The following is a 23,690-nucleotide window of genomic DNA, read 5'->3' on the forward strand; positions in this document are numbered from 1 at the left end:
TATAATTGAGAGGGGGACCTAAGAACAGGTCAGATGAACAAATGGAACAGATGGAATGATGCGTCAGTACAATTGACCATGTTTGGACAGCCACTTCATAATAAGTCCCAAATGAGGAGGTAAAGGTTTATTCCATGCTTAAATGAAAAGAAAAGAGACATAATGTTTAGGCTGTTGAGATTTGGAAGAAGGAAGTCATGTGGTACAGAATTCAGCATTGGACCCACTAGAGGCCTCAGATGCCAGGGGCTGGAAACAGCAGGTGATGAACCCAACATCATCAACCCCCTACCCAAAACTGCACAGACAAACAGAGTAGAGGAGGATCATGAGCGATACGTTGTTCAGAACATTGGGACAGAGGAGGATGCCTGGAATTTTATTGTCTGTTCGCCGTTGTGTAAGGAGGCATCCTAGTTTACAGTCCAGAACTGAGTTTGAGAATAATGCTGGTGGACTTTTCTCTAGGGATGTTTGTTGGATATCTGGAGTCCAATGGGTGTTTATGGCCAGCCTGGGATGTGTCCTTTTTTAGTTTTTTTACATAATATAATACCACTTTATTAGCCGTATACAGTACAATGTCCTGTATCAGGAATTTGTCTTTTCACATACCCCAGCTTGCTCTCCATGAGACACACAGGCAGGGAGCGAGAAGCTTGGGGTCAGAGTGCAGGGTCAGCCTTTTATATGGCACCCCTAAAGTAGCTAGGGTTAAGGGCCTTGCTCAGGGGCCCAATGGAATAGGATTTCTCTGCCGGCCGCGTGATTTGAACTGGCAACCTTAAAGGCACAGGTGCAGATCCTTAGCCACATTGCGACCGCTCCGCCCTGCTTGTCCTGCTTGTCGGGTAAACAGTATCAACTGTTGTATCTTTGGAAAATAAAAAGGGCACATGTAATCTATTAATGTCGGTTGTGTGCCCTGGTGAGTCTGGGAAATGAATATACCTGTGGCAAGGAAGTAAGGGGCCTAGCACTCTTTATATTTGCTAGGTGGCATAGTCATCACCTTATCTGTGACATTTACACTAAGTGTATCACCATGTCTCTGCTCTCTTGCCTTGGTAGTGGGCTATGTTTATTTTCAGGATTAGATGTGTTTCACCCTCCTGTGTGACGTGGTAGAGTGGAGCAGTATTTAGGACTCTAGAGTCTTAACCATAGGTTTTAAAATCCCAGATGTAGACTCTGCTGTTGTATTTCTGAACAAAGTAGTTTACCCAAAAGGGCAACCTAGGCTGTGTAAATTAAATTGTAACCTCAATAAATAAGTCTGGATAAAAGCACCCATCCTAAAAGATATGTTTTTAAAAAATGCTCTCCCATCAAGACAGTGTAGCTTGGATTGTAATGGGGTCATTAGTGAGTTACAAGGAAGACAAGTCTGCTGAAAGCTACACTGTATTACAGATTTGCAATCTTGCAAACAAGTGTGTGCACTCTTTAAATACGACTTCATTTACTCTATAGGAAAAATGTAATCTGTATAAATTTCAGACAGGATAACAATGATTTATTAAAGCTAAAATTAAAAAAGCTGGAATGAAAGTGAAATTGATACTTTATACTATAATGTTAACCAATGAGGAGAAAACAGCTGATATTTTTTGTTAAATACTTTTGTGGTGCCATTTGAGTTGAATTATGTACTGTAGCATTATTAAAAACAAATGTGCATAAAGAAATCACTTTCAGCACTGAAATCTTCAGCTGCAGTGCAAATTAATTACGTTTGACATTCAGTTACAACACTCCAGAATCAGCTTGTTATTGTTGTTATTATTAGAAATAGATGCTTTAAATACCTGTTCTATAACTATTTAACATGTTTTAATTGGGGAACATGTAGTCAAATGGAAAGAATATCTGTCCAGCTGTTAACAAAGAATTGAAATGTGACAATACTTGAATGTGAATACTTGAAGATATCCCCTTGAACAATAGGGGATATCTCAATTAATGCTGATAAACAGTCAGGAAATCTAATTACAACAAATTGCCACAGTTTGACATCACTTTCAATGATTCAGTGAGGACATTATAATCTTCACTGTTGGAAGAAGATAGATACAGTGGATGAGCAGGTATGAAAGAGTATAAGGACATGTGAAGCAATCTCCTTCTTGGAAGGTATTTACACCAGGCTTGCCAGGTCAAGACCATCAGAGTAAGAAACTGGAATATGTCTAAGATCTGGTGCTTTTCCAATTGGCCCATCAGCAAATAAAATGGAACTTCCTGAAACCTGATAATAAAGACTTTCTGCTTTGGAAGCAGCTACCATCTTTGATTCCTATATGAATAGTGTTGCATTGTAAATACAACTGGTGCTTTTATCCTTATTTACAAGCCAACTTTTTTTCTGTGATATCTGACGACTATCTGTTGAGTGTTTCTTAAAACTGGTGCTGCTCTTTTCAACCCTTATATGTATATTCAATAATTCAATATAGTATACAATGCAGTGGTTTTGGAAGCCAAGTATTGTTTTTTCTTTAACAGAAGCGGTATTCATATGACAATGTTCATTTCAATGTGCCCAAATTTAGTCTTGCATGCGAGGTAGCTCCCAGAGAATTCCAACAATACATATACAGAACATAAAGGGGATTTGGCATCTCCATGTAACTTATCGCTACTCCAGTAAATCTGACCGTCCTGAAATGAATGTTACTACAGAAACTGGTTCAGACTATAATTCTGAAAACATGCTGAGTCCTTTGTTTTCATCATACTACATGTCACTCAGGGACAAAATATCAGACAATAGCATTTCTCTTTCCAATGGGATTTCTTTTGTTCAATTGTACTTTTTCTTCAATTGTTAGTGTTTCATGGTTTCTAAATGTGACAATGTGTCATGGGATCCAGTCACTTCAGGCTTGTTGTTGCAACCCTAAATTTTTTTAATGGGGCAAAGAAAATGTACTTTGCTGCTTTATGGAATCTTGATTTCTTTCTCGAGTAGATATGTTAGCCAGCATTCAAATCTATTAGCTCTTTGTCATTTAGCCAACTTACAGCGATGTTGGTAGACAGAAGTGAAGATCACAAAGCACTATACTAAAAAGTCAATGAGTAACAGATTTGACTTTCACTTAGTTTCGTTGTAACATTACACAGGCAACCCAAATTCCAGAATATATCAAAAACAGTAGTTGCTATTATTAGTATAGCACATTTATAAGGTTTGTGGGTTCGATCAGAAAATGTTACACAGACATATAGTATATAGTGACAGATCTGCTGCCATGTCACATTGGCAAAAAACAGAGACAGGAAAACAAAAATGACTAGAATTTTGGATCACAAACATACGTAAAGGATTGGGTGGCTAAACCTAGCAGTTACAAACCTTGAAACAGGCTGTAACTTTTCCTAAGAACTTTTTAGATTATCCATGATTTTCTTTTTTTCCTCTTTTTCTGCTATTTACTCTACCATTTCTGTACTCTGTCATCAACGTATCTAAATGTTTATTATTATGATTTTTCAGATTTATCATTTAACAACTTTCACAAGTTTTTACTACAGTATTAATGAAACCTTAATAAGAAGAAATATGTTTTTGTGTGTGCGTTAAGGTTCGAGGGAGGGGCAGGTAGAGAAATGTATTCATATTAATAAAACATTTTAAGATAAGCACTCCCAAGTTGGTGTCTATGCCTCAGAGTTAATGGCTTTGTAGTACTGTGTATGTTTTGGGGGGAATACGCTGTCATTGTGATAATGATTGGAGTTCTCCCTATGACCGTTTTAAGGCACCTATTTTTCTGTCAACATCAACATCAGTTTAAGCAATGGTCTTGGTGCAGATGTTAACAGCATAGTTTAGCTCCTGGATAACAACTACTACAAAACCATGTTGATGACACTTGCCAGACTTTACCAATGGACACACCAAATTCATTGCCATTCTTTCAAATGGTACTTCAGTTATAGGCAGTGGAACAAAAGAGATTCTAAAGTCTTGAAAAGTTATCTGACATTCATTACTAAATGCAATGTACTCAGAAATTTGGTCAAATACACCACTAAGAGCTCTATAAAAGTCTCTCTGTTTTTCCACACCAAAGTGCCCCCCTATAGCATAAATATATGCTGGCTATATTTTGAAAGTTTGGGGGACAAGTAACTGATTAAATGAATCAAGACAACTTTCTTCTACACAACACAATAAGTTTTTTCTAGACTTAAAACATGGGTATATTAAGGACTTATCGAGCTGTACGGGGTCTCAGTAAAAGCTTCTAAGTTGCCCTGTACCTTGACTGACACGTGAACCCTAATTAAGAAAATCCAAAGTGTTCTGTGTTTACATCCTCAGTTAGAAAGTCTGGAAGCCCCAATGGAATGTCCTAGGGTAGAAACTCGTGGATTTTTTTAATTCATTTCCTAGAGCTGGAAGTATGTTTTTCTAATCCTGAGTGCAGGTCCTTATCCTGAAAGTTTCAGCATCTGGCGTCAGAAATTACACATGGTGAGGCATCATTAGAATAAATTCAGGAAACTCCCTCCATATTACCACAGGATCAGGAAGGAAAAGTGTGACACTCATTTGGAAGTTGAGTTTTAGCACAAGTCTTTATACTCAATAACCTTAGATTCTTCAATGTTAGAAGGTTTCATTAAATTCTTTGACATCAAGGTCACCATATTATTATAGTCCATTAAGGTGTTAACATGGTGTCCTTCACAGTATACAGATGTTTACATTTCACAGTAGTGAGCACAGACACTGCACAGTTTGTATATGACGACTCTTCATTCAGGGACAGTCACTTAACCCTTGTCTTGACACTGAAAACACCTCAGGCTTTCAAATCCACTTTTACATATTGTATTTGTCTAAATTCATGACACCGTACCTGTCATTTCTCTGGAATCTCAACTGACTCCTGCAGATTCTTTGATCTGCCCCCAGAACAGTCTTACGGGATCTGTCAGTGATTGGCATCTTTGTGATGGGAATCCACTCTTGTGTGCCATGCCTTAAGTAGTCTTCTGTTGTTATATATTGTTTGACCAAAGGTACTAGCTCTTCCACATCATCAGACAGATTGGCTTATCCTTATTCTTACATCTCAAGGACAAAGGTAAGATCCATAGAAACTATTCCAATGCCACCAGACACAAAACTTGCACTGCTGTATTGGTCTCTGGCTGGAGCCACTTTCTTTCCAGGCAAATGAGGTCAAACATTGGAAATGTCCATCCCAAGCTAGGTCAAAAGTACATCCAGGTATTGTGTAGCCAGAATCCAGGTGTGCTGGAATTCCAGACTTCCAGTAGTTAGTGATCTGAACATGCTCCAGGTCATACTAGGCTTTTGAGCTTTCCCACTTAGCAACTAGGCTAACAACCTAGCTCACTGTGATAGAAGACTTCCATATCAAACAATCACAAATATGCAGAGAGGGCCAATAAGTAATCGATCTTATCACTCTTGGTGATACATTTCATCTATAAATTTGACCCATGTTGCTTCACTTATTGTATTGTTTGCTGTTCCCCTATTGAACATTGTGCAGGGAGACACCCTGGGGCTGCAGTGGGTAACCCCAGAGCTGGAAGCCCCTTTAATTCCTAGAGGGGAGATAAAAGCAATCTGGGGCATAACTGCTTGTTTTCCTAGTAACCTCAGGGCACCGTCTCCTAAGTGGGTTCTTAAGCAGAACAACAGTCCCACCAGCATTCCTCTAGACTCTAAAAGGTTCAACTTGCACTTCAGACCTCAGTTCCTTTGAACCCAGCCTCCATATAAATAGTTTATACATTCAATAGGGTCATTAAAGATAGTTCTCTATACACCAGTATGTTCAAGTCCTTATGACTAACCTCAAAATACAATATATTAATAAATCTGGGAGGCATGAAAAAATTAAATCACTGAGGTAGAAATAATGTAAGATACCAGTTCCTGATATCAGCTTGGCTAGCAAGATATTAACACTTTATCCTATAATCATGAAAAGTTAAGGCCAGTCTAAGAGTATGAAACTGCTGTAAATTCATATTCATTCACTTAAAGCAAAAAGTATGCTCTTAAACACACCAAAAAGGTGTTCCTTGTAAGATACAGTATATGTATAGTATGTATATTCAGCAGATGAATGAGACTATGATCACATACAAATGGAAGCATAGACACTGTGCTTCAATGATCAGTGACAAGGACCAGTGAACAGCTTCACAGAACTGTGCTACTGTATGTATTCCTACAAGCACCCAATTATCATGAACAAACGTGAGTCAATGAAGCACCCTCTGCTTTGTACAGTCATTGTCAATGTGAACATAATCTCAATCATCCCCCCAAATTTCATTGTTCCAGCGAGTCTAGTTTTTACCTTGTGTGAGACAAAGAAGCATATTGTGTTGACTTTACAATGGTGGCCAAACCACAAATGCTTTTCAGAGGTCAGAGCCAGTGTTACGGTCAGTTTAAGGACTGCTGCAACAAAAAGGTGATTTTGACAGGCGTCTTGAATTCCCACATGTATAAATCATCCAAAACTGACCTTCACAACATGGGGAAAAAATACAGAAAAGCACACAATCCTAAATCAAATGAGATACGCTGGTAATGTTGATACGCTAGGAATAATTTTTTACAGTTTCTTGGAGACGTGGCCATATGCCGTTTACAAATTTCCGTGAGAGCAAACATACCTGAATTATGAACTGATGTATTCATGTAGCTAATTCAGTCAAAATCTAAAAGCTGTCAGGAGAGACACATCTGGCACTTGGCTCTTGAACGGATGTTGAAACTTTATCCAGGTCAACCCCTGAAATAACATTAGATTGTCTAAAAACTGAGGATGGGAGGGATATAACTGTAAGAGGCTGCAAAAAAGAAACATATTTACTTGATATTATTGACGCTGCTGCCAGTTTTGTTCTCCATCAATCAGTGTAGCCTTAATATTCATGCCAAGGCAATCTTAATTCTTGGAAATAGCGCAGCTGGAGATAGGAGGGCACACAAGCAGTGAAGGTCTCTTGGCAGGGTCTTTCATTTGGACATTCTTGATGATAAACCCATCTGTTTACCAGTATTGTCAATGTATGTTACTGTATAATAAAAAGGGGGAAACAGCTATGTGCCCAAAAAATCATATTTTTGCAATATTATAAAATGTTTTCATGCAGTTATTGTTAATGATGTCTAGTACTGTATCTTTCATTTTGATTTTTTGTCATATCATTAATTTTGTTGCTAGAAGATAAATGATCTTGGGTACCTAGTCCAATCATTCTTTGAAGAAAGCTTCAATACATAACTTGTTCTAGACTCTCAGAAATCTTTGTCTAAAGAAGTGCCTCCTCAAAACGCTTTGTCTAAAGAAGTGCCTCCCGCTCTCAGTACTAAATTCACCTTCTCTTATTTTCCTTTTGTGTCTTCTGTTTCATGTTTAAGCATTGATCTTCTATTGGAGAAGACCATTTTGGCAGTACTGATGTAGTTTTCAATTTGTTCTAATTCTATGTTTTATACAGACTTGGAATTGTTCATTGTTTCTCTGGGCCACCTTCCCATGTGGCCTTTCATGCCTTGACACAGTGCAAGATTCTCAGCATCTCATAGGAGGGTTAATCTGGAGTAGTGTTGAATGGATACAGCTTCCCTCACTGATGGCACTGTAAGATGGCAAGTGGCCAAGGTGTCTCGGGAGTCACTGTTATACAGAGAAAGCCCTGACTGATTATTCTCCACCCTACAGTATATCATTGATTGGTACAGTGATGGGGCTCAGCTGAGACAGTCTATCTAGGGACACAGTTAGCTGTAATTGGAAGATTGTCCTCTGGGTGTCACGATTATAGTCCCTCCTCCTTAAGGGCGCTCCGGCTCTTTCACTTCGGTCCTAATTTTGTGCACCTGCCCCTTGTTCCAGCCACCTTTCCCATCCTCCTTAAAAGCCAGGCGCTGACGTCAGTCCGGGCTCTGCATCTGATCTCCGTATCGTGCGAGTCCGGGACCTGGAAGCGCCTGGTCCCTTTAAGGTTTTATTCTCTGTTCCCGTTCCCCTCCCGCCAGTTCCAACCCGGTTACTGTGTTTTATCTCCTGTTTCGGATGGATCGCCTGGCCATGGACTTTGCTCGTGTTTGAATTCCCCTTTGGATTTCTACTGGATTGTTTTCCCCGGACTCACCCCCCTGATCACCAGCGCACCAAGGACACGCCCCCTGTTTTCATCCCCGTATTCCTGCATGACCTTTTCCCTAGTGTTTCCTCACTCCTCCGGATTGTGTCGTCCGCATAGGGTCTGGAAAGAACTGTTTCGTTACACTGGGACTTTCCAAAGCCATGACATTCTTTGCATAATCCAGGATGTTCCATTATTGATCTGCAGTAGTCTCCCATAATTTCATAATACCCTAGTTACAAGAAAAGCATTTAAGTATTCATGATGTTAATAATTATTTTAATAGCTTATTATCCAAACTCAGACCAGGATTCCCCCACTCTGAAGTTTGCTGCTTACATTTCTCAATAAAGAAAAAAGGTTTTCACAAAAATGCAGTCATATGTTTATACTGTACATGTATGGTATATACTGTACTATGTGGAGTATACTGTATGTATAGTATATACCCAGTACAGTACATACATATGCAAAAATGTCAATAATGGTATAATCATGATGAACAGAGATAAATGAAAGCAAACCAAAGCCAAAAAGGTATTTCCTTAAACTTTTCAGTTCCCTCATAGATAAACAAGTCAAAACTTTTCAGAGTCGCAGACTAGTTTCAGCTTAATGGCACCTTCAGAATTCGTGAAAGCCATGTCTTGACTGTGCTTGTGTGACTGTTTTGTCTTTATTTTGATTTGGCTAATTCAGTCACTCCTGGGGACAACATAACTCTTATTAAAGGACAGCCTGTCCTGAGTGCACCCTTCAATGGTCTGAGATGTTAAAATGAAGCAATTATGAAAAAACAAAATTAAAAACAGAATCAATGTGAAGAAGATTTTGGATAGATGGTCAAGAAAACCTTTACAATGTTTATTTGTTGGTGGAGAAACAAAGTAGATATACTCTATCTGGCTGGCAGATTACTTACATCATGCTCCTCTAAGTACAAAAAATACTGTTTTCTCTACACCCAAATAATTGCTAAGAAACAAACTAATTGGCTTTGCCGTTAAGACACGGCTGTAAAACAAAAGACCTGAAGTTAACGTGCAAGCAAGGGTGTGAGAAAAATTTCTGTTCCTTATCTTTCCAGCTTTGTGTTGTGAACAAATTGGACTGACATCCCCATTGAGAATACCCTTTGTGAAATGTTTACAGCTGGTCGACAGTTTAAGGTCTGCCAGTGAAATATCTGGTGTACAGAATTATGTCTATTTTTAATTTCAAATGCAATACACACACTCATGAAGTGATCCGAAGATGAATCATTCATGTCAGACCAACAGATCTGAGAAATACGTATTGCATTTTCTTGATTTTTGTCCTAAGCAGTCATATAATGAATGTACTGTAACATGGTTGACATTTCTGGCACTGCCATATAATTGCAGATTTCAGACTACTTTTTCGAAGAAATTATGTTGAACTATTAAAACACAAAGATACACTCTAACACATTGGTAGCTTTCCAAGGTTAATTTATTTCAATCATAGTTTTTTGAATGCAAGGATTATCTAATCAGCAGCTAGCCTTTAGAGAAACACATTTATCATCCGCTTTAATTCCATTAGTGCTCATGTTTCCATCCCATCTTTCCTCCAGCACCTCCTTAGGTTCAGTCTACAACTTGGCCTGACTTTTTCCTTTTATCATATATCATATTAACATGATTAGGAACCCATGCACTTTCCTTGAACTTGTCCACTTTTCTGAAGGAAAAAAAAGTATAATGTGCTGTGCTGTCATTGACATGTCTAAATATAATTCAGAAGTATTAAAACTTCATTAAGATAAAATGACCACTATTTAACATGCCAGTTCCATAGTCTTCTTTTCTTTATTTGAAAATTTGTAGTTACAGTTTTTATTTTTATTGAATTCCTGAGCCCAGCTGTGGAACTGATGATTGTCAGACAGCTCAGTGTTTGGCACCAATAAGCACCACTGCATGCTTTCTTGAAACCTGTATTATCATCTGCCATTCTTTCACCCTGTGAGCCCTGCAGTGTTAAAGCAGATTTTTCAGCAGATCATTTGGAGGAGCAATGCAGCTGTTGATGGCTGCATTGCAAGCTCATACACATCTCAACAACTCATGGAGATCGCAATTGCAAGGCACCACTGGGATACCACAGTGGACTCTCTCCCAGCCAATTCCAGCAGTGTTCAAGTGTAGGGAACGCCAGTCACAGTCAACTAATAACGTATGTCAGACTGTAAATGTTGACATCTGAACTCTAGAGCTTAACCTATATCCAGTAGTGTACCTTTACTCTGTGAACTGCTATTTTAAGCATTGTACATGTAAATTTAAAAGACCTATAAAAGTGTGTGTGTGATGAAATATAGTGTATATACAGTACAGTATATAGTATACAGTATACGATCTTATGATACAGTTGTGCTGTCTCTTAATCCTGTTGTTTGTTTCAGTTTTCAATATATTTTGTTTATTTAAAGACCATGGAAAAACAAAATACTGTAAAACTTAATATATACATACTGTCTAATATACAAAACTTTACAGTTGTATAGGTGCAATTGTGTAGTATTTTGGCAGACTGTGAGTTGGTGAGTTCATTTCTCTATGTGATATATTCATGATGGTATGGTGTCGCAGTGGTTAGCATTGCAGCTTTGCAGTGCTGTGGCCATGGCTTCAATTCCAGACCTTGGGTGCTATCTGTGTGGAGTTTGTATGCTCTCCCTGTGCTCACATGGGTTTCCTCTAGTTGCTCTACTTTCCTACTACAGTCCAAAAACTGAAACAATGGGTTAATTGGATTCTGAGCAACATTTGTCGAGGTGTGATTGTGTGTATGTCTGTGTCTGTTTGCCCTGTGATAGACTGGTATCCAATCCAGGGTGTTTCCCGTCTTATGCCTGTTACTTACCAGAATAAGCTCCAGCTCCCCCACAGCCCTGAATTGGAAGAAGCAGTCAGAAATGGATGGATACATTCATGTCAATGGTATTTTATCAACGTTCGAAATGTTTATGAAGACTAAAATCATAATTTTAACCTTTGTAATTCTGTTTTCTGTTCTTGCATATCCTCTGCTCAGAACATAAATAGACATACTCTGGATTTGACATGGTTTGCACAGTACTGATGCTTTGTTTGCAGTATTGAAGCTGTTTGAACAGAAAACAATTGTTAAAAGCGGACAATAAAATCAAGTAGCAAACAAAAGGATATTGATTAAAGCATGAAATTCTGTTAATACATTTTGGGTTGTTCTTGGACCAGTAAATAAGCTTTTGTATTTCATCATGCTATTCTTTAAATTATTGTTAACTACATTTTAAACAGATTAATATTAGACTTAATTAATGATCCGTGTTGCTTTTGTTTATTATTTGCACAGGTAGACAAAGCTAACGGGCTATGACTATCATTCTTAATATGACTAATCGATTTTTGATAGCAGGTTGACCTAAATGCTGCTTTTTATAGCAAAGAACCCAAAGAAGGAAGGACTCTTGTACTCCATGAACTTACTGCAGCGTTGTATTCATGAGACTTTCTGTGTTTAAATCTCTTGTGGTTCAGGGAACATCTGTGACACATCAAAAGTCATATTTTGTCTTTCAGGATCCCCTGAGTCACTGGAAAAACTTACTGTTTGTTGCATTCTGAAATATCAATAGAAACATGTTTGTCTGATTTGCATGTCGTTAATCTGATGAATCAGAGCTAGACACATTCTGCTTTAGTACAGTACAAAAAGCTTAACAATATAAAGATCATGAATGTTCTTCTTTGTCTCACACTGTCCCAATCTCTCATCATGTTAGGTCTGACATCTGCACAAACATCCACATCATTACATTTTATTTATGACTGTCCATTCCAAGCAAAGAAGGAAGTTAACCCAAAGTAATGTGGAATAGAAAAAAATGTTAAGTTTCCACTGATTGTAATTTGGAGGATTTGAAGGAAATGTAGAAACTGAGATCTATATAGATAATTCATGGGTGAAATGAACAATGCAAAAAAGATGGTTATCGTTTCAATTTGCATTCGTATTCATTTTACATTGCGCTAAGTAATATTTCCTGAAAGTCTTTCATCCAAAACGACATTCCAAGAAAGTGTGACTAATTGTAAATTTTTGAAAACTGCAACTGTGAGAAATGACTTTTGATAAAAATATGTTTCACAACACTGCGTGGCAGAGTTGGTCTAGCCAAGACTGTTCATGGTACATTTTCTATAATAGAAGATTAGAAATTAATCTAATTCTGTTTTGTTTTCAAACTCCTTTTTTCCTGAACCACACATAGAATACTCAGTACAGTAATACGTAATGTTAATTTCACAGTGATGATGTTCTCACTCCCTTTTTTAAATCCGTTCAATTGTTTATTTAAACTCTGGCAATAGTTCAGCTCTCACAATATTTAATTCTACTGCTTAAAATGGCTTGACTTTTTGAAGTATAAAGATTTTATGTAAGTGCACATTAAGCTTGGTTTACTGCCAATTAATTTGAAATAATAATGATTTTATATTTTAATTATTTGTTTAAAAGCCAGCCAAACAATTTTACTTTTTAACCCAACAATTGTGGACAAATTATTAACAGCTTATGGTTTATGTACGTGAAACTTACAATGTTGTTATTTCTAAAATTATTCGAATGAAAATTCAACAGACAAGCTGGAAAGAACTTAGCTTTCCAGCATGGCATTGTTGCTGTTATACAAGAGAATCTGATTTTTCTTAGAAAAGGCATTCAGAGAAAAAACTGTGTCTGACCACTGATAAATTCATTGTGTTTGTTTCTCAAAAAAGTAAAACAGTGCAATTTACCGTTCAGTTAAAATGAATGGCCAATTTACTGCTATGGAAAAACCATTTACTGCATAGCAATGAAGTCTTTAATGTCATCCTGAGCAAAATGTTGTTACACAGAATGATTAATGGGAATATGTTTGAAATCAACAATGTTCTATTTAAAGAAATCATCTAGAGTCTCCCATTTCTATTATGACGGGCATCAGAAGAAGGTTAATTTTGCCTCCACCTGCTTAATTTCATGGCTTTGCAGTGGATTTTTCCTAATAGGCAAAGTTTCCATGTGATTTTATAATTGCAGAGTTGGTATAAGGATACAGTTTTTGTGAACTTTTGTTAGGTTCAGAACCCTTTAATTATGAGCTTGTATGCCTTTTGGTCTGACACTTCTAGAATATGAAGTGAGATAAAATAGTTTGCATTTCTATCTACTAATTCTACAGAACTTCAGAATCTGATGATGGTGTGCTTGCTGTCAACAAAATTCAGAAATGGAATTTAACTTTCCTTAGCTTTTTTCGGAAGGCAGTGAATTAGGAAAAAAGACAGGGGAGTGGAGTACGTATAAGGGAAGGATAATATAGAAATACAGTAAGTTAGTGATGATGTTTATGTGCTCTGTATAATTCAGGCACGTGATACAGTAGTAGTGTTGTTTCATATGATCAGCACCATGTCCTTGTAAGGCCGAGTCTGTTCTGTCTAACTTCCTCTTTCAGTTAAGATGATGGGGGCTGAAGTGAGAAGACAGTTTGATGTATGATTGACCAGTGTTGCCACTGATGTCTTGTAATTTTAGTATATGCCCTGTTCTGAGTATAATGAACATTGTTCACTGATATACTGTATGTACAGTATACATCCATTTATACACCATTCACAAACACCAAAACAATCCCCTGAGGTACCAAGGGAATTGTAGAAATCAAATCAGAATCTATAACAGAGGAAGAGATATTATGCCATATTATTCAACCAATATATTGAAATATTGGAATAATAGGTAAATGAAAAATTCATGAAACAGTGTTTCATTTATTGTTTTAAGAGAGCCGTGCACCAAGGACAGTTCTTTACTGAGATTACACTGGTTTACAGTGTAAGAACAAAGACATGTGACAAATGAGAAGATGTTATCTAGCCATTTCTTGACAGAAGCCAGAATATCAGCTTCAACAACATGGCTGGGCAGCTTGTTCCATACTCCCACAACCCTTTGTGTAAAGAAGTGCCTCTTCTCCTGAATTACAAACTCCCATGTCCTTCAGTGCATCGCAATCAAGAGCACTGCCTGTTAGTTGTGTAGGTTGGCCTAGCCTGTTTAATACAGAGCATTCTTCTCCCCTGTTAGTAGTATAAATCTGTAGCAGATGCATTGTCTATAAACAAAGACAATTAAGATATGGCCCTCTGCCTTGTGGGTTCTGTCTGTGATCAGACATTAATCTGAAATAAAGAGTGAAAGGAAGTAAAAAGATTAATAACTAGGAGAGATGTATGTTTACTGGATATGGCATACTAATGATTAAAATACACAAGCTAATTTTAATGTCACATGTAGACTACTGAATGAGATAGAAAACCTGGATTTACAACCTGTTTTCTGTCTGATTAGCTGATTCCCCTAGGCTTAAATGAAAAGCAATATATTTGTTAAAACTCGGTATTGTACGTCTCTTTTTCTACTGTAACTCCCAGAACTGGGCAAGCACATAGCCTGGTGATTATTATAAGAACCTTATAGATATATTTTGCAAGGAGCAGAAGAGCTTTAAAAGTAAGTGTTATATTCTTAAAAAAATCTTTTACAACTAATTTTTAATTAATAACTATTCAGTCATTAAACCAATAATAAACACCAAAACCAACAGAACCAGACTAAACTGACTAAGTACTTTATATACTGATTTTAATATCCTCTGAAGACTTAATACGATAAATCTCTAAAGTCAAGATAAATATTTTCTAATTTACATTAAACATTGCCGTTATGCACTTCTTGCTCTCTACAAGAACACATTTTTTCTCATTACATTACACTATTAGTGTGAATTGGATCATAAAATTATAACAAACCATCCATCCAATTTTTAACCACATTATTTAACATTGGGTCGCAGGGGAGCCGGAGCCTATTCCAGCAAACAATGGGTGCAAAGCAGGGTATACTGTACCTTGGATGAGACACCAGTCCATCGCAAGGCACACAGATACAAACATACACAGGCACACAACAGGGTTTTCCCAGAAGCCACTTAACCTACCAGTATGGCTTTGGACTGTGGAAGGAAACCAGAGCACTTGGAGGAAACCCATGCAAAGATGGGGAGAACGTAAGAACTTCACGTGGATAGTATCCCAGGGATTGAACCCGGGTCACCAGCTTTATGAGGCTGTAACAGTAAAATCTGCGCTTCCATGCCATCCAAATTCTAATATTCTTTACCCTATTTTTCGTATGATGTTTCAGTGCTAGAATTTGAGGAAAAAAACTTTGTGGCTTCACAATTGCCACAGGTGTTTGATACATGAAATGAACTGTCTGCATTAGGAGTTGTTTGTTTTAGAAACCAATGCAGACCTGCTCTTTGTTCGGGAATAATCACTGGGCTTTGCCATTATCAACAAAGTGTCACTGCTGCTACTTACTTCTACAAGGTTGTGATTAACTGTGCCATGTTTACCGTCTTTAATCTAATGAGGTACTAATGCCGTATCACAAGAAAAAGCCTTCTGATGGAGCACTCCTGTAAGATGTGTTTAACCCTGTAGGTCTTGACAAGCTGGGAGGGGTGGAGGTGGGGTTTGCTTAATGTTCAGTTGCCAGGTGTCAAAGTCAATTTATCAGATACAAATAATGACATCAAAAGCCTCAATCAGTTCACAGCTTCAGCTGCGATTGCAAAAGACATGCTCCTGCCTCACATCATCCAAACAAGCCGTACATAAAAAGCAGAGTGTTTATTAATAAGCTGGAGGAAAGTAGAAGAGGTCAGGTCACACTCAAGGAACAAAGCAGGTGGTGCTTACAAGGGCGTCACTGAGGTATGAGAAATATCTAGCAGCCAGGAAAGAAGCTTAAGACTTATTTATGAGTCTGAAGCTTTTTTTCAGAGGTAAGCAATTTACCACGATATTATTTGTGATGTTAATTTAAATGATAGTAAGGAAGATGCTTTGACTAAAGACATAAGAGCTATCTAACAAACATAAATCAAATGTCAACTGCTATGAAATAATTAATTTTGTTTTAACCTTTTTTTTTGCAATATGAAAATAATAAACGTACAGTATGCCATGCCATGTTCAGTATGCCATTAGACTCTCTGCAGTATTTGGTCATACTGTTACTCATGACACTCATATTTATCTTTGCTTCACTTTAAGGCGCTAATCTTCAGTTATACACATTCATCTGCCTTGTGTGTTTTTGTCCCTTCCATTTTGCTATATTATCATATCATTATTAGATCATGACTTAAATAAGTATGTGTGGCTGTTCTACTGAAACTTTCAACCAAACTTTCTTTTATTAATTTGCAGTTTTTATTTATGTAATTGGTGCTGCTTCTGCCGTAAGAAAATAATCTCAGAGATGGTGATAACATCAGAACTATTTAAGTGGGTAATTTTAATCCATATAAACGTCTTCTATAACCACACATTCATGAAAGCCTTATTTATGTAGATTTAATTCGTTTTTTAAGGGTTCTTCTCATGCACCTATCACATTCTCCGTTTTCATACTAACTTTATACTTACCTAAACCCATTGCTTTTAAAGATCTTAGGCCACTAGCAATTCTTCTCCATTGTGCTCTGCTCTGGGCAATCTCTGCTCAAGCCCGTTCCACTCTGATCCAGTTCTCCTAGTGTGTGCCTCAAACTCACGCTTCCAAGTCTTTTGTGAGCTCCTCTTTTCTGTTTCCCTTGCAGTTTTCAGGATGGGGCCTGTCTCCTGATGCTGGAGGGGGGCTTTAGGAGGGTGTGGCTGACCCATCTCCATGTTCTCCTCTGGAATGCTTGCATTTGTTGGTGACTATGTGCTAGGAGTGCCAAGTAGTCTGCAAAATCAAGGTTTTCCATTTGTGTCCATAGGAACCACTGTCTGCCACTTCTTCTGTCTTCGGTGAGCTACGTAATGAGGCAGTTGATGACCAACAAGAAGAGAAAGGGTAACAGGAAATACTCCTTTTTCCCTATGATCAGCACTTTGAAAGGTATGGAGAACATGCTAGAAAGTAAAACATTACATGTTCTGCCATCATAGCTGGTGCAGATCATTCTGGCCAGAGTATTTTGGTATTTCAATGTTGTCTGAGGAGCATCCATGGGGTTTCCCTGTCCAGACTGTCAAACACTAACTCATAGTCCAGGAGTTTGTCCAGGGACAAATTCCACCCATGGATTGTTCAACTGAGATAACTGAGATAACCAATCATGAAAATCTCTGATGAGAGTGGTGATGTGATCCGTGCAAGATCTGTGCAAGGTCTTCTCAGAAGCTGGCTTTCTGGTTTCCAAACTTGGCATCCACAGCTGACTTATTCCTTCAAGGATGGCTCTGTTAAGGACCTTTCCTGGGACAGATAAAAGGGCTGTTTCTCTAAGTTTTGCACTCCTTTCCTTGAATTTAATCGGGTCCCGTCTTCCATTTTTCATGCATTTGTTCCTCTAGCCATACCTGACTAAATAATGTGTAATCATGTCTGGTCCTGCTTACTTAATTACTTAGTAATTAATTTCAAGATAGGCATATAACTTTGTGATTTATTTTTCAGTAATAAGGTTCAGTATCACAAATACATGATTTCCATTTTAATGACAGATATTCTCCACACAATAGTTATTGACATACTTGTTTTATGGTGATTGGCTTGTATTTCCACTCTGTAATTTCAATTTACAGTACATATTTTAACATATCTTAACTACAGGGTTATAAATAGATAAATATACACTGGAGTTTTCTGTGAGGTTTCTTTTGGGTTCTAAAACTGTTAATTTGTTTGATGCAGTGGAATTGCTTACAGTATTGGACATTTCCCATAATATAGTTATCTAAGAAAAAAACATTGTGTCACATTTTATTTGACCAGAACTCATTTAAAGAAAGACAATCAGCGAGAATTAGTAGAAGAATGTATAAGCTTACGATTTCCTAAAAACAAACAAACATGGAATCAAAAGGGGTATATTTTGTGTTTTATCCACCTTAGAAGCTTGTGGGATCTTCAAAGACATTTTGGATAAGATAATCATGGAAATGCAAAGCTCTATGTTCTACATAAATATTTATAAATTTGCAGACATCTGTGTGAAGGAAAAATGTTTCTTGAAAGCTGGGTACTTACAGTATACTTAGAGTTTCATACAGTTTTGCAATGGCCACTGAAACTGTAAAATCCAAAATGAAAGGAACTGTGGCCACCTAGTGGCACAAATAATATTTACACCCTCAAATTTCTATAGAAGGAAAATGTGTAGTTGAGCTGAAAGCAAAATTTCCAAACGTTTCTAATCATAAGAACATCAAGTAAGCTTACAAGCAAAAGGGGGTCATTTGGTCTATATAGCCTGTTTATTAGTAATTAATCAAAGATCTACTTCAGCTGTTTCTTGAAAGTAGCCGTATTATTGTCTTCAACAACATGGCTGCGTAGTTTGTTCCACTTCCACAACCCTGAGAGCACTTCAGTACATACTGTACAGTATCCAATATCAAAAGGTAACATTACTTGTATATCTTATCTTCTACTGTACCTCTCAAAAAAACCATAGTACAATAGTGATCATCATATAATGTATGTACTTAAAACATCTCTGTATTTACACACACAACACATACATATTTTCACTAAACACCTGAAAACAGCAAAGCACTGACACAGATACTGTACTTTATCTCTACGTTCATACTTTATAACAACAATGACACTCCCTCTTGGCAGACAAACATTAGCAGTCAGTAGCAAAAAAAAAAACACTGTATACAGTATCTGTAATGGAAATTTACGTGAGAGAGGTCTGGTCTGTCATTTTGAGTCTGCACAGGTGTTAATTTGAGGAACAGCAGTTCTGAATGGATGGAAACCCTGCTACCCCATACTATTCACAATAAACTTGTATAACAGGGCTTACTTGATTCATGAGTGATGTAACCCCAATGTCGAACCAGTAGCAGTGAATTCTCCACCTAAAGGGCCATCTTTTAACATTGTGGAAATCAGGAATTTTGAAGGGGAATTCATGTGTCTCAGGCCTGAGAGAATAGGCCACAGATATGCATCTGCTGTACTGAACAGATGGCTTGATAAATTGTAGGCTAAAGATAAGTGGTGTAGACAGCATTCATCACAGTGTCCACCAGGTCTCTCTTTCTCCACTGTTTATGTCACACCTGACATACTGTAAACTAAGGCTTTCAACCCATCCTCTTTATTTTTGCATCACAGTCGAGTGGAGGTTAAGTTGTATCACACATTCCTTCACACTTTCTTTCCAGACTGGCAAAATTCTCCCTTCCCTCAAACATACCAGCTTTAATCTCAAAATGAAACAAGTTAAGATCCCAAGACTCTATCCTCTTACTCAATCCACCAAATTTAATATGATATACCTGTAACCTCTTTGATCCCTCCAGGGTGGTCCTTGGATGTCTTACTGAAAATGTGCAGGGCTTTTGAAGACAGTCAATGTCTACAGTTTGAAAGAGACATTGATTCTCTCCTTTGACACCATTTTGCTGAATCTAATATTCACAAATATCACCACCAGCCATGCATTTGTTCTCCTTCACCCTAAAAGCTGCCTTGTTCTGTCTAGGGCAAAATTCACACACAGAAGATTACTTCTGTGTGCCAATTAACCTGACTTGATTGATGTAATGGCATAGCCTGCTGATCCACATCTGTACCCAGATCTACCTGCTAAGAAAAAACAGAAATGTGGAAACTGAGATTTCTTCTTCAGCTCAGTGCCAACAAGGCAGTAAGACCGAAGTTTTACTGTAGGATTTCAAATCATTGTTTCAGAAAAACCCCACCTTTACTCTCCGGTCTATATGGATACTCATATATTTACCAGTTTTTTGAGCAATGAATATTCCTGTACTAGCAAGATGTTCTGTTTGACCCTGGGCAACAGCTAAGCCTACTTCTTTTTCAATCTTTGTATTTTTATCTGTTATACCATCACTTTCTAAAATGTTTCCTTAAAAGCTGCAGCAATTTTATCAAGAAGTTTAGGGATTGTGCTGCCAAAAAAAGAGGCAGACATTATTCCTCATTACACGGGGCTACAGATCAGTGTTACATAACTGGTTTGGCTATGACATTATTGTGAAGCACCCTGGGAACCTTAAATGTGATTAAATAAACTATATAAATTCAATACTCATTGAATCACTCATTTACATGTAAACAATTAAGTAATACCACTAGGTCGTTAACACAAAAAGTAAATGGAGGCCAAAGTATAAAACTGAAATGGCCCCATTTCCTATGTAAAGTGAACCTGTACTTTTCATAGGACTGTATATCATCTATCACATTTACCAAAGCTGAAACAACACTATATTGTTGACCTTGGAGAGACCACTACCAATGCAATGGCAGGTGTAGTATTACGTACATTTAATTCACACAAGCAAAGCAAATCACTGGTCAGTACATGGTAATTTTTAAGTTACATGCAGTACAGTCTAACTGGACAAATTCTAGGCTGTATTCTAGGCTAGACCTGTATTTTAATCCTTCATGGCCTTCAAAAGCTATCTGATGCCCTTAATGTCTAGAGGACATGAGTCCACCTCAGAAATGTGTCAGAGAATCTCTCAGCATTTTTGGCATAGGCCCAGAGGTAAATGGCAGCAGTTAAGTAGTCTTGAAGGTTGGAAGAGCTGAGAAAATAACTTTTTAATGGAACCATGCCTGCTGTAGGCTGTGTCAATGTCTCTGCTCACCCATAAGCATTAATTACCCCAATAACACATTATTTTAGGAAAAATAAATGGTAAAATCAGTTAATTACTAGTTGTAACAGATGGTGTAAGTGGCAGCATGCCCTCTGAAAATGGTTGTGATTATGAAATTGCTCTAAATTTGTTCTATTTGACCTGTTAAAATATGGAAAGTTAAACTCATGGCCTCTTCTTTGCTTTATTTGTCAAAATAGACATAGACTACCTAAGTATATAATTAAGTCAATGTAAATATATTAATATGGTATATAATACAGTATATAAAGAGTGAGAAAAAGGGTGAAGGAATCTGTTTTAATACTCTTTTTTTACTTCACCTTAGAGGCTAATCTTATAAGGTTTCAGATGCAAAGTAAGACTGGGCCTGGTCAGCACTGCTATCGGAAAAACCTCTGGGAAAGGTTGCTGCTGTCAGTGATCCTAAGTGATCCTTGTGGAACAGTAGGTGGCACTCTTCCCTCTGAACCAGAATTAAAAAAATCTGTTTCTGTTATATTTGTCCAAGGTAACCAGGTACAATGAGCTATAAGAGCTTCCATCCTCCAGACGAAAGGTTAAACTGAGGTTTGTTAATCAAGGATCCCATTAAACTGTAAGAGTAAAAGTGTCAACACCAAGTGTCCTGTTCCAGGCTAGACATAAGTGGGTCCTGTCTTATATGGGAAGATTGGGATTGAAATTGCTACTCAAAGGGATGCAATTATTAGGACTGAGAGTATTTTACAACTGCAATTGCAACTTTGATAGTAGAAACTGAGGTCGTCTACTTGGATTCCAAGACCTCAGCAGAGAAAACCAAATGTCAGTGAGTGGTATTTTACAATTGGAGCTCATCTACTTTAAACCAAATTGAGCTGAGAGTTATTGAGAGTTGTAGTCTTTGGAGGAGCTCATAAATGTAGGTGTGGTCAATGGGAGAAGATATGGATTGGATGCATCATTGGTTGTAGTGAACCTTCAAGTTTTAGCAAGTGAACCAGGATGTATTAACCAGCAGGAAGTCAACTATTACATTATCAGTAAGTGTTCTGAGCATTTATAGTGGCGAGATGTTAATTTTATAGTATTTAGGCAGAAACATCTACAGCAGCAAGTACTAGACACGTTTCTACTGTAAATCTATCATGTAATTGTGCAGGATAGTAGCACTACCTATCCTTGCCTCATTTACAACTTTTCTGTATCCTCAAAGATGATACTTTGTAGCTTTCACAATGAAAAGGAACTAAACAACTCAATATAGAGTTACAAAAAACAATAGATTTAAAAAACGCAAATCTTGCCTAAAATACTTGTTGAGATAACAACTTGTTGAGATAACAAGTATTAGGCAATACAACACTGTATCAACTCTATCTTCTTTCAAGAAACAGCTCAATGAGATCCCTACATCAATTAACTATCAAATATACTAGATGAACCAAATGACTTCCTCACTTCTGTAACATTTCTTATGTTCTTGTAGTGCAAAAGTATTCAGACCCCTCCTATGGTGTTCTATTTTGTATAATTACCCACAGATTATATTTATATTGTTTAAACTTAATATCAGAAGATTAAAACTTGGTGATTACATAATTATTCAAGCATCTTTAGCAGGAATGACAACCTCAAGTCTTTCAGTTCATTGTACCCACTATGCACACCTGTTTGGAGCAATTTTGCCCAATCGTCTTGGCAGATTTTCTCATGCTCTAACAAGTTGCTTGGGAATCGCTTATGGGTAAATGTTCTCAAGGCTTTTGCGTAGATTTTCACAAGTATTCAAGTCATGACTTTTACTGGGCCAATCAAGGACATTGTCCTTTCGATTGTAGCTTTGGCATTGTGCTTTGGACCATTCTCCTGCTGAAAGGTGAATTATTGACCCAGTTTTAGGTCTGAACCAGGTTTTCCTTTTAGATTTGCCAGTACTTTGCTACATCTATGTTCCCATCAGTCTTGACAAACTTCCCAGTCCCTGCTGATGAGAAGCAGAACTATAACCTAACGCTGCCACTACCATGCCTGACAGTAAGGATGGTGCTGACTTGAGTGATGCACTGTGTTGGGTTTGCATCAGATGTAGTGCTTTGAATTCAGACTAAAAGTTCCATGTTTGTCTCGTCTGACCACAAAATCTTTCACCACATGTTTGCAGTATCACTTAACTACTTTGTTGCAAACTCCACATGGGATATGAGATGGGTTTTCCACTCTGCCATACAGGCCAGCTTTATGGAGTGACTCATCTCAACCGCTGAACTCTGTAACTATTTCTAGTTTGAATTTGGCCTCATGGTGCCATCCGTAACTGATTTCCGCTTTGCCTGGGTGCTCAGTTTGGAGGGACAGCCTGATCTTGGCAGTGTCTGGGTGCTTATTATTTAATGATCCATGTCATCATCCTCAAAGAGATATTAAGAGTCTTTGAAATGTTTTTGTTTTGTCCCTCTTCTGATCTGTGCCTTTATACTACTACAGTATATCATTGAGTTGTTTTAAAAGTTCTTTGGTCTTCATGATTGAATCTGCTTGAAACTTACTGCCAAACTGAGGGACCCTTCAGAGACATATTTATTGTGAAATCATGTGAACTCCTATTATTGCACAAAGACAAGGGCAACTCAACTAAATGGTTGGCTCATTAAGATAATTATCTATTCCTGCCTTAATTTAGGTTTTCCACTGCAGGGTTTGAATACCTATACAATCATGTTTTTAATTTTTCTTTCATATTAATTATATTTACTTATTTCTTTCTTAGGTTGTGTATTG

General features: G+C 37.5%; 1 long non-coding RNA gene across 1 annotated transcript in view; it reads left to right on the forward strand.

The window, feature by feature from the left end:
* Positions 1–17,126, forward strand: part of LOC148839858 (uncharacterized) — a 29,519-nt gene extending 12,393 nt beyond the window's left edge. Inside the window, exon 3 of the long non-coding RNA XR_016094610.1 lies at positions 17,051–17,126. This is a non-coding gene — a long non-coding RNA (uncharacterized LOC148839858). The remainder of the gene's footprint in view (positions 1–17,050) is intronic.
* The last annotated feature ends 6,564 nt before the right edge of the window (positions 17,127–23,690 follow it).

This window comes from Atractosteus spatula, chromosome 2 (genome assembly GCF_055471065.1).
Source record: "Atractosteus spatula isolate fAtrSpa1 chromosome 2, fAtrSpa1.hap1, whole genome shotgun sequence".
In the NCBI taxonomy this organism is placed as follows: domain Eukaryota; kingdom Metazoa; phylum Chordata; class Actinopteri; order Semionotiformes; family Lepisosteidae; genus Atractosteus; species Atractosteus spatula.